General features: G+C 40.8%; 1 protein-coding gene across 1 annotated transcript in view; it reads right to left on the bottom strand.

Annotated features, from left to right (window-relative positions):
- Positions 1-13,172, bottom strand: part of FADS6 (fatty acid desaturase 6) — a 328,797-nt gene that overhangs the window by 52,189 nt on the left and 263,436 nt on the right. The gene's annotated exons all lie outside the window — the stretch shown is intronic.

The raw sequence follows: 13,172 nt of genomic DNA, 5'->3' as shown, positions 1-13,172 counted from the left end.
CTTGCACTCATTTTTAGGACAAAGCAGACATGCATGTCTTCTTTGATTCACCTTCTTGATTGTATCAAATTACATTCCTTGTATAATATGCAACACTTGTTAGAGTGTGTTTTAAATTTGTAGTTTTGAACATTTTTCCAGTAGGAAATGAGACAAAATATATGAACCAACAATGCCAAAACAGCCCATTTTAGAACTTTTCAATCTTAAAAGGCCACTCAGTGTCAGTCAATATGCACAGTCCCTACAGAAGTAAACGTCATCTGAATAATTACACATAAAAGAGATCTGTAACTAATGAAGAGGCTGCTGCTAGCAAACAACTTCATATTTCAGTGTTTCATCTACAAAGTCAGTGCCTGCTGCCCTTGAAGAATAAATTACTTAGGTTACATAAAAACTGATAGGCTGGTAATATTGCAATAGGAATGGATGGCAAACCAACAACAGGTTCATAGTTACAGGGCATTTCATCCAAAGGAGGACACCCCCCCCTTAAAGTACAACACAGGATGAGCAATCCATCTATATAGTGTGGGAGTGGAACCCACAGCTTTCTGCATCTAACGCAAGTTGTGCTAAACAAAACAGTCGCACATTCTAAACAAACTTGGCATGAGCAGAAGTAAACTTCTCTTCCCTTGAATCTCACAATTCTTATGAAAATGTACTGAAGCTCAATATTCCTTGAAAATGCACTGAAGCTTATAATTCCTTGATAAATATCACAGATACATACAATTTGAGTAATCTGGTAGTTGGTTTACAGGATTCAGGATCTTGTCTCTTGTAACTAAGGTAGAGGGTTTGAGCCTGAGTAAATTAACTAATCTGCTATCTCTGAACAAGGCATTTCACACACACACACACACACACACACACACACACACACACACACACACACACACACACACACACACACACACTTCCATTCTGTTAAGCAGAAGCAGGCATAATTGCCATGTCTAGAAGGAATCGTTTGCTATGGTTTGTGTTTTTTGTGTGCAGATGCAAAATAGAAGAAACAACAGCAGGTGTGTGCGTTGATGCATCCAGAGACACACAGACGCAGAGGAAATGTATTTTTTTTTTTTTTTTTTTAATTAAAAAGTAAATGTTGCGGCAGCCCCCCCTACCCCCCCCCCCCTGCCAGCGGACCCCTTCCAGTCGGCAGGTCCTAGCTGACTGCCTAAGTTTCTTAGTGTTGGATCCGGCTCTTAACATATGCCAACATGTATTACTCAGGTCAGGCAACTCCAGGCATCTGAAAAGTATTTACAACTACAAATAATACTTTTTGCATAGAAATGCAATCCCATAACTAGTTAAAGTCACACACACACATACAAGTGTCTCTTCAGTCTAACTCCATTCACTCAGAACTAAGTATATCTCTACTTATCATTTAACAAAGGACATTCTCCCATGGCACTGACATTTAATAAGCAATGGTTAGCATTTGATTGTTTTTTTATTAATTTCCAGGTGGTACTACTCAATTGTACTAGTGTGTAAGTCCCAACAGCCCAATATGTTAAGAATCATACCCTTTTTACTCCAACCAGCAATGATTATAACAAACACCATAAAGCATTTCAGTTTTTAACATTGGAACTTACTTATATGGCTAGCTTGAGTGCCACACATGGCCAGATCTCACCGCCATATTTCACACCTTCAGTGCTTTATGATGTAATCAATGCCAATGTGTCTGACAAACCATTTTTGTTCTTTCAATTGTGCAAGTACAGATAGCAAGACTGTACACCTTTGCACATAGGCTGTACATGTGAGATCTGAATAGGGCACCAATTCACGCACATAATTCTAGCTTGACTTCTGCAGACATGGCTGGCAATGGAAGAGATGGTGTCCCATGTAGAGTACAAAGGTGGGGTGTTAAGGAGTCCAGGATTTCTTTGGCACTTCTTGTTAAGTGCTAACAGCCAGAGGCTGCTTCACGTGGTCTCCGTGCAAGGCTAAGGCTTTGAATAGCTTGACCAAGGCTGTCTCCAGTGCCACTGGCATTCCATGCACTGGGGACCAATGTCGTCACCATTACAGTGATATATGAAGAGATGCAAGCAGGATCTCCTAAGTCAATGGAAGGATGAATTTAAGACTGCAAACACCCCTCGGCTGTGTAAAACAGTTATTCATTATGCTTTCATTTATTTTTTCTTTTCTCTACTTTGCAGCTGCAGAAGAGAGCAGAAACCCATAAGGTGCATAAGGTGAGACTAGCTCACCACAGAGAGGTATGGGGTAAGTATGTATCAAGTCTGAATGCACGGAAGAGAAGTATTTTCAGTCTATCACTCTATATCTTCTTGTGCAGGCATACCGTAACTGTTATACAAAGCATGCGTGCCTACGTTAATAGCTCCTGGTGATTGCATTAGGTAATGAGCACTTCAGGTTAATTGTGTGTGAGTTCAATAACCATAAACAGACATTAGATTTTATTACAGAACAGTATTTCTAAAATATTAACTGCAGTACTGCATGACATTAGCAGTTCAATTTTTGCAAATGCAAATTATTAACCATGAAAGCATATACCTAATATGGCAAAGTCAGAAATTGTTTCTATTTGTCATATCATAGCATTGTGATTGATTTATTTTATGACACATTAATACCTTCACATCATATCTCGATGTGGTGAGGGTGAACATATTTATGTGCTAGATTTGTTTATGTACTGAATTAATACAATAATGTAACATAACACTGATCTCTCTTTTTTTTTTGGGGGGGGGTATATTGCTCTTGAAACCAAAATGAACATCAGCACATGGATCTAGACTGACCAGTGTGATTTGGCCCCACCATACCAACACAGGCAGCACAGACACCCAAGCACATCTGGGTCACAATCTGTCAGCATTTCCCCCACAACTCCTGCCGTACCTGCTCCACCTGTGTCTGGTAGCTCAGCTGCAGCTACTGGTGCACTGGTACCCTGTGGGAGCAGTACTACTGGAGGTGGCAATTATGTCACCTGTCAGGAGCTGACAGGGATGGTGGAGGGCATAATGGAGAGGAGCCTCAGTGACAGAATCGGCAAGGTTGAAAAGGTCCTGTGTCATATTGCCAAACCAATGCCATGTACAGCACTAACCCGGGAAACTGACATAATAGACAGTTATGACAGTTCTGAGTGTGAGGACTAGATTCTCACTGTCCTCATGCTGGATGTTGTTGTACCTCCAGAGTTCCCTATCTATCCCCAGTCATGGTGTCCCCCAACCTTCTGTGTCCATCACCATTCCTGTCTATCTTGTATGTTCTGTATGACTGTGCCTGCTCCTAACATATCCTACCTGCCTACCTCTGACCATCTCATTCCTAAGCACCTTCTACAACATTCCTCTCTCTCTAACAAAAAAATGGGCACCTCTCCTATAAAGAAAAAAAATTACACCCCACACATAACTCTCCACTTTGTGTCTGTGTCATCTTGACACACTTGATTTGGTCTAAATGACTATACAACATTGTTCTGTTATTGTTACTCATCCCTGGTGTGATGACTTTCCAAACTCATAAAATTCTATGTACAGTTCTACACTTATGTTATGAATAAGTGGATATCTGTGGTGCTCTCCCATCACCATTCTGCAAATACCTGTATTCTTTCTTTTATGCCCTCCCCTCAGCAGGGCCCCTATTTTCACCACTGTCCTAGCAATCCCTTTTTCACATGTTTAATCTGGTTAAAAAAATATAAACACACACATGCAACAACACATGGTGAGAAATAGCGCATCAAAAAACCTTTATTTTTTCTCCTCAGCATTTGCATTGAGCTTGGCATCATGCACCAGTGCTAAGTAACGGTGAATGTTTTTTCATGTTCTATGCAAAACCTGCTGAGTTTCTGCCTTTGCCTGCATTAGTTCAGTTACCTTCATGCAAATGTGATTAAACCATTGCGCTATAGGAATGCAGAGTAAAGGTAGTACTTTGACACAATTATTCTAACAGTTAGGCTGCTGGATATAATGAACTGGGGGTTCTTGTGTGGTGTATCGAGAAGATTCACATGTCTGTAGACTGATGTTTTTACACAGTCACAGTGTCAAGGGTTTGTTTCCATACGTATGTCAAAATATTATTTCATGTCATTTTATATTCTTGTCGTTTATTTCTCTCCATTTGCAGCATTATATGAACCTAACATTACTAGGAAATATAGTATTTGAACAGTGGAACAGTAAAACATTTGTAAAAATGTTCTATCCCAAACAGGGGGACTTATTAAACCACCCTTAACCTGCTAATTTCTTAATCTTATTTCTGTTCTCCTGCTCCGTCTTGCTCTCTATAACAAACATGTTATTGTACAGAGCATGACAGATTAATAATGAGGAAACCAAACCTGACCAAAATCAGGAAAACACATAGACTAGATCCAGGCCTGCTGAATCTAGTTTTGTTTATATGCTTGTTGTTTGTTTGCTTGTTATTTCCCTGGAAGCTAATTCCACCTAATACGCAACTTCTCAGCGCTTCTGTGGATCACTAGTGATATCTGCATTGCTTACTGTACTTATTTCCTTGTTTCACTTGAAAGAAAGTTACTGTTTGTCGTTTTTGCATTTAGTTACTTGTAACACATTGCACTCAAGTTACCTGGCACTTGCTCACTAAAGCAATTATATAAGTCAGCACTAAAAATTAAAAGCACTACACCCTCACTCCCCACTGGCCCTTGTTTTCAATTAAGGATTTCCCAATATTATTCTAGCATGTCCAAAGGTCAGTTGTCAATCTCCTCTCCGGTCCAGCTGGTGAATCTGGGAACCTTGAGGCAATGTTATAACTGCCTCATGTACACAGACAACCCTCTCCTCCTCCCACATAACACAAATACTTGCGAGAGATGCAGCTATTTAGCCAAACTGGAGGCTGAGCTCTCTCAACTCAGGACTGGCAAGACCAGACAGGAGGAGAAGGCAACTACACACACCACAAAACCAGCCTCACATAATGCTACCACTCCACTGAATCAAACACATAAACACACAAAGACATACTCAGAGGCTCTGAGTAAAAATTTACCAAAACAGCAGAGGCCTCCAAAGCAGACACCCAAACAACTGCTACCTCAAGACACCCCACAAGCAACACATAAACCACAAAAGCAGTGTGCAAAGCAGTCACAGCCCTTAAGGCCAAATACAACATCAAACATACTTGTCATAGGTGACTACATAGTCAGACACACTGACGTCCCACTCACCAGGCTGAACAAGGACAGGGTCACAGTAAGCTGCCTATCGGGCGCTAGAATCCGCCACATAACACAAGCACTCGGGTCACTCCACGGCAAGTACAAATATGACACAGTCATTGTCCATGCTGGTGTGAACAACCTGAGATGTACCTCCCTGGACTACATGAAAAGAGACATAGAGGAGCTCTCTGATTATGTAGCCCAGGCAGGTATGACCCTAACCCTGAGCAGTATCCTTCCTTCACCAAGAATGATGCCACAATATAGAGACAAGATGATCAGCTTTAACAATTGGCTTAATGTCTGGTGTCATTCAAAGGGGATCCAGTGTCTGTCTGCCTGGGATGACATGCTTGACAAGCCACGCTGCTTCGCAAGGGACGGCTTGCACCTGTCACCCTGGGATTCGGATATTGGCTAAGGCTCTTGCCACCCCATAGTGCCTTTTTAGGCAAGGCTCAAATTCTAAACCTACCACCCTAGAAAACAAAATGGGAAGAAACTGAGGGTAATGCTGCTCAATGCCAGAAGTCTAAATCTCAAAATGCACGCACTCGAGGCCCTTCTCAGTATGGAGAACATCGATGTCTGTGCTGTAACTGAAACCTGGTTCAAGGCTCCTGAGAGCACCCGGCACTATTAGGTTTTACCTCATATCATGCGTTCGCCCCAAAACCCGGACCACACCACAAAAGGAGGGGTGTATCCATATTCATAAAGGATACCCACACCTCCAGGTTGGTGGCAACGCACAAGCTTCGGAAACCATCCAGGTGCAACTAACCATAGGCAAAACTGCTCTACAAATTGTAGCATGCTACAGGCCACCCTCTCAAACTCAGGAACCCCACACAGCCTTCCTGAAGACACTGGAGGGTATAAATGTATCTCCAAACACCATCATATTGGGTGACTTCAACTACCCGAATATAGACTGGGAACATTACTCAAGCCCTAACTTTCTAGCCCAACGGTTCCTGGAGTTCATAAATTCAAATGCCATGGAACAGCTAGTCACTGTTCCCACGAGAGGAGAAAATATACTAGATCTCATTGTCACAAACATGGGGACAAAATGCTCCACACCGGAAGTATATCCCTCATTGGTGAGATCTGATCATAAACTAATCTCACTGGAAATCCACATCCCGCCCCACCCCAAACAAAAAGACCATAGTGAAGAACTTCTCTAAAGCAAACTTCACACTACTCAAGACTGGTGTGGTATCCTTCAAGGCCCCTGAGCCAGAGGAAACCACAACCCAAGCTTGAAGCCCTTACAAATGCCTTCTATGAACACCTCCAGGACTGCATGGATCAGGCAATCCCAAATAAAACCAAGACTCTTTCCACAAAGGGCAAACATCCAGTCTGGTGGACCCCAGCCATTAACAAACTTTACAATAAGAGGAGAAAGCTATTACATGATAGAACAAAATCCATAAAAGGGAAGTCACCCCTGATCATTATTAGTAAAAATTACGAGCACTCATAAAATCAACTAAGGCCAATTTTGAGAGAAAAATTGCCATGGATTCAAAGGACAATCATAAGGCCTTTTTCAGCTATGTTAGGAACCTGGGTGGAAACTCCCAGATATGCTCAGAATTAGTCCAAAATGATACAAAAATCACTGAACCCACAGACATTGCCAACATACTGGCAGACAGGTTCAGTGCAAACTTCACCCTCTCCCCTAAAGGAGAGATAACTATCCCAGCCGAGTGTAGCCTCCTGGACATCTCAAATGCGCAGGTGAAAGCTGCTCTCTCTAAAGCTAAAAACACAGCATCAATGGGACCGGATGGTGTCCCCAGCTGTGTGCTACACGAGATAAATGAGGAATTAACCCCGCACATAAGGCAGCTGTTTAATCTCAGCCTTACCACAGGATACGTGCCCAAGGAGTGGCGTACGGCAACTGTGGTCCCACTCCACAAAGGGCCTCTACGGACCCTGGTAATTACCGCCCCATAAGCTTAACAAGTCTAGTCTGCAAAGCTATGGAGAGGATCATAATGGAGCTCATAAACAAAGATATAGGGGACTTGCAGACATTGGACCCGACCCAGTTTGGCTTTGTCAAGGGAAGATCATGCCTTTTGAACTTGGTCGACTTCTTCGAAACAGTCACCAAGGCCATTGATGAGGGAAAGGCAGTCCATACAGCCTACCTTGACCTTGCAAAGGCTTTCAACACAATACCCCACTCGGGTATTGTAGAAAAACTTACCAGCTTAAATGTAAACCCATATGTCACAAGATGGGTTGCAAACTGGCTTAAGGACAGAACCCACAGGGTTAGAGTTGCTGGCGCTGTGTCAGACTCCAAGCCGGTCACAAGTGGTGTCCCACAGGGCTCGGTCCTTGGCCCGCTATTGTTTGGCATCTACTTCTCAGAAGTACAGGCCAGCATGGGAGGACTTTGGCTGACAAAGTTTGCAGACGACTGCAAACTGGGCGCCATAGTGGAAAGTGCATCGGACATGGATATCCTTCAGAAGGGACTCACGGAAACAGATAGCTGGTGCCAGAGCCATGGCCTGAAGTTAAACGCCAAAAATGTATAGTCATACCCTTCGGGAAAAACAAGGTAACCCCAAGCTACCATATAGGTGGCAATCCACTAAGCACAGAAGAGGTTATCAGGGACCTGGGGACCCAGGTTGACAGTGGCCTTTCTTTTGACACTCACATTGCTAAAGTGGTTAGAAAGACCTTCTACATTGCCCACCTGATCATGAAGGGATTCACATCCAGATCTAGTGAGGTCATTGTTCCCCTGTACTCTTCACTTATCAGACCAATGATCGAGTACAATGCCCCATTTGGGATGTATCTCACCCGACATCTGCAACAATTGGAGAGACCCCAAAAGTTCCTCACCAAAAGGATAAAGGGACTCCAAAATCTGTCATATGCTGCCAGATTGAAGAAACTCCAGCTCTACTCAGTCGCATACCGTCTGCTCAGAGGTGACATGTGCCTGACATACAAGGCCATGTCCAACCCGGAATTAATGGACATGCTCCACCTCAAAAAATCCAAATCCACCAAAACCACTAGAGCAAGCGACTTAAACCTTAGCACGGATATAAATAGGACGTGCTGGAGGGATAGATTTATCACTCAGAGACTCCCTATGCTGTGGAATAAAATCCCGGTCCATGTGAGGCAGAGCACCTCGCTGACTCTGTTCAAGAGAAATCTAGACCTGTGGATGGGAGATCGTAGGTTTACCCCGGGAATCATCTCTGTGTCACTGCTGGACAGAGGCACAACAAACTAATGGGCACAGTATTTTTTCATATAAGGGGTGGCGTAAGCCACAAAAGTTTGGGCTAGGCTTATAAATGCCTTAGGGCAGATAGCCTAGTATAAACCTATGAACCTATGAACCTATAAGATAGTTCTAAATGTCCCATAAATAAAACTATTGGCATTTCTCTGTCCATTTCTCTCTCTCTCACTTTCTCTTTTCCCCTTCTGTCTCATCACCTTTTATTGTCACACATTTATTAGGCTGATGGATGTAGTGCCCATCTTACAGGATTTCAATCTTGACATTACTGTGATGAATGCCTATATCCTTCCTTGCTGCAATAAGTGTTCACTGCATATTCAATTGTGTGATTTTAACTTGGTGAAGTAGGAACTCCTTTGTGGTGTGCTGATGTTTGCAACATTGCAAGGATTCTAATCCAGTACTATGTCAGACTGTTATTGACTCTTTTTATAAGACTATTTTATGTGTAGCTGTTGCCTCCATTTTGTATCGAGCCACCATTATCTCATTATCCTGCTTCTGTCATGATCTGTTGCTTCCTGCCTCCCTCAACTCCCCCATGTCTGTATCCTCTTATGTGTCATGAGTCTTGTTTCCTGAGCATTTGCATGATTCCCAGCACCGAGTAGCACCTGTAACGTGGGGGAAATCGCAGTACACACCTTATGACAACATCTTGTGAGCTTGTGCCTTCAGACACATTACTCTGGTGCCCTTCCATACCTCTCAACCTCTTAGTACAAAAAATTTGGACAACGTCAATGGGAAGACAAACCCCCTAAAATAGGGGGCAAATTTTAAATATTGCTCTTATTAACTCAGAAAGTTGCTAGGTTAAAGGATATGAAGTCTGAAAGTCAAATACCTGTCATTATTTAGTGGATTAAATCATTAATGATTTGCCACAAAAAATCCAGAAAACCACAAATTGTTATGAGGAACAGAACAAAATTATGAGGCCAAAATCTGGACATTCTGCGAAAATCTGGACAGTTGAGAAGTATGTGCCCTTTGCACTGCTGTGCTTACTCTCATTCTTTTGTGAATGTCACTTTAAATTAAAAGTAAGGCTTTGAAGTAACATTTCCTGTGTGGTGTATTGATATAATTCATGTCTGTAAAATGCTTTTAGCATAGTGTCAAGGGTTCTAATCCAGAAATATATGAATGTCATGTTTAATGTTTTATTTTTATTAGTATTATGTGTATAAGTGTTGTCTACATATGCAGATAAAAAACACAAGTGAACCACAGCAAACCGGCTACTTAGCTACTGTTCAAAAAAGAAATCAGTCCATATAAAAGCAAACTTCTTCTTTATTGTAGAACCACGAAATGAGCGCTTTCACGTATCTAAAATACGCATCAGATTTTAATGTGCAATGTATCAGCTCAGTTTATATAGTATCTGTATTCAAATGATTAAGGCAATTAACTTACTAATTGAATCCATTTGTCTCTAATTGAGCAGCATAACTTTCTATTTAAAGTTATAAGAGCACTGTTAAATCTATTAATTTTTTTTTGTTGTTGTCTACATATCTTATTAATAAGCTGAACTGCCTATGTCTTCATCATGTTTCTACTTTTTAACCCCTGCTTGCTTCCTGTTGAAAACACTTGATTGTGCATAGCATTACAGATTAAGTATCAGGGAAAAGCATAACAGTAACACACAACAAAGATGTCAAAAAATGGCCCAGAAAAATAAAAATTTCTTTGTCTGTTTCTATCCCTGTTTCCATGTCTCGTCTGTTCCCACTTCTGCATCATCACTTTGTACTGTTGCGTATTAGTTATGCTCCTTGATGTAATGTACACATTACTGGATTTTACAATTGCCCTGAGTGCAATCAAGACTAATGCATACATTCTCTTTTGCTTCAATCTGTTATCAGATTTGAACTTTATGAAGTTGGAGTTCCTATGTGGTTTGGTTAGATAATGCTCAAGTCTTTAGATTTGTTTTTTAATACTGGCAAGGTTCAAATCCTGATGTATGTCAAAGTGTTATTGAATGTTTTATTTGACTCCTTTGTGTGTGAGTGTTGGCTAAATATATTTATTAACACAATGTTATCCTGCTGCTGTATTACTCTACTTGCTCCCTATTGAAAACAGTGTCTAGTACAAATCTTGCTTGAATAATTACTATGACAAACCAAACAGTAATGCAACACAAAGATATGCAAAAATGGGTCATAAGCAAATTTCTTATGTTTCTTTCCCCGACATCTCTTCCCCATTTAGTGTCCTTAACTTTTGCAATGAGCTATGTAGTACACACCTATGATGACTGATGGTAAATGTTGTTTTACATTTTATGGCAAAAGATGAAGATTTCAATTTTGGCCACACTAATATGGATCACATTGCGCAAATGTGCTTAGCCATGCTGCGCTAAATAAATACTGACTGACAGTACTACTGTGAGACAGTGTAACATATGTATAAGGCTAACAGATGTCATATACAGCTTATGGGTCTATATTAGATGAACAAAAGTTCATCTTAGCGAACGCTCACATGCACCCCCCCCACACCCCCTGCTAAATATATATTTCAACTCTGAGATTGCACTACAGTGAGGAAAGGGAAATATTCCCATCTTCACTGTACCGTGGTCTCACAATTGCAGTTTTGAGTTCCACAATTTTCACTCATGTGAACATTCATTAAGATGAACTTTCGTTTATCTAATATAGACCCCAGCTTATGGTATGTTACACCTTTCCTTAGTGTGATGAAGGCTGATCTACATTTTCCCTTGCTTCAATCTGTTCTTAGTGTCCTTTCAAATGTGTCAGATAAAGTTAAGAATTTATGAATTCTTATGCATTGAGCTGAAACAGTCCTCCTGTCCTTGCACTTGTATTTTATACTGTCAAGGGTTTGAATTCAGGCATATGTCATACATTTATTTCATGGTTTTACATATTAATAGCATATGTGTAAATGAGTGCTGCATATGTTGTCCAACAACAGTATCCTCCTTACATCCTCATGTTTCCACTCTTCTACACCATCTTCATCCTTATTGGAAACACTTTATTGTAAATAGCAATGCATTTGAAGACTACAAAGTTTACAGGATGTACACATTTCTGCATCTTAATGCCTGTTGTTATCCCTACCCTTGATAATTTCTTGAGAATCATTAATGATTGGAGGTGTTAGGAAAAGCCATACAGTTGTGTTTGCAAATTTACATAGGTCAAAAAATGCAGGATAACACACCAAAAAGATGTGCAGAAATGAACCATAACCCAATCTCTTTGCATGTCTGTATCTATATCCCTAGCTCCAAATCTCCCCCTTTACCTCGCGGCTTCTGTCTCATCAAATACCCTCCTTACTTCAATACTGTTTCCATAATCCATGTTTCCACCAGCTATAACAAGCTTAATCCCTCATGTGTTTCATAATCATTCAGAACATGCACATATCTTCCCAGAAATAACTGCAACATATAGTACATTATATGTTTTTTTAGTGTTTAAAACCATACCAAAATTGTCACATGTGGACCATACTGCTGATATGATTGTTGCGGTTGCATCTGCATCCATGTTCTGAGGTAAACTATTTGTGACACATAACTGTATGTTATAAATGTATTCACTGCAGAACTCAATCATGTCATATAACACATACAATTGCAAAAAACAATCGCAACATGTCTCAAATACATGGAAGGGTCTAGTTCATATAATCGACCCACATGTCCGAGAAATTCTTTTTGTCAAGGCAAAAAGAGCAAACGTTAAATTTAATGACCATTCACATCAGTGAATTGCTACATGGGGAAAGGAAGCAGTTGGCCAACATTTGACCTTCATACACACACTGCAGCATATCAAACTCACCCAGGTGGCGGGCTGTGCCCTCCATACCCCCCTACCTATATATACCAACTCCGAGATCATACTACAGTGGATAAAAGGGCAAATGTTCTAATGGTGGCCAGCTGCTTCCATTCCCTGTGTAAATATTCACTGATGTTACCGTTCACTTAATTGAACATTCGTTATTTTCATCTTGACGAAAAGAGTTTTGCAAAAGTTTGGTTCAGTTATGTTAACTAGACCCACATGAACAGTCAACACATCTGAAGTGTTACTATACATCTATATTGTACAAATAAGGAGTGAAGGACTGTGACTGTCATGAAAAATATGTAAATCATGACACATGAAGCATGGCAACTCATATCTGTTTTGTATTCCATCAAATTCGTACATGGTTATATGTCTCTACTGCTTATTTGTATGAAGGTTGACATGGATTATCACAGAGTACTGCTAATCCTGTTCTGAGTTCAACACCTTAGGATATGATTACACATGCGCTAATACTTTGCCTTCACCCATGCAAGTGAGCTTGTCAGTGGAGCACTTCAGGGAGAGAATTAAAAAATATTACAACAAAGAGTTATGTGAGTGGGTTGTACAACTTCTGTATGTGTTAACAGAATGTTGTAACCAAGGTTTCTGGATTTAACAGTGATGACTCAATTAATTCAATATGTTAAGTTATGTCTGCACTCCAACACTTACACCTGCAACTTTGGTGCAATGGTGTGTAACCTTTTCTCACTTAATCCATCAGTGTTATTCAGAAGTGCACTGTCATATTTTGGAAATG

The sequence above is a fragment of the Protopterus annectens genome, chromosome 10.part0 (genome assembly GCF_019279795.1).
Source record: "Protopterus annectens isolate FY-2018-M chromosome 10.part0, PAN1.0, whole genome shotgun sequence".
In the NCBI taxonomy this organism is placed as follows: domain Eukaryota; kingdom Metazoa; phylum Chordata; order Ceratodontiformes; family Protopteridae; genus Protopterus; species Protopterus annectens.
Note: the sequence above shows the minus strand (reverse complement) of the source record. Positions and strands in the feature narration are given on the sequence as shown.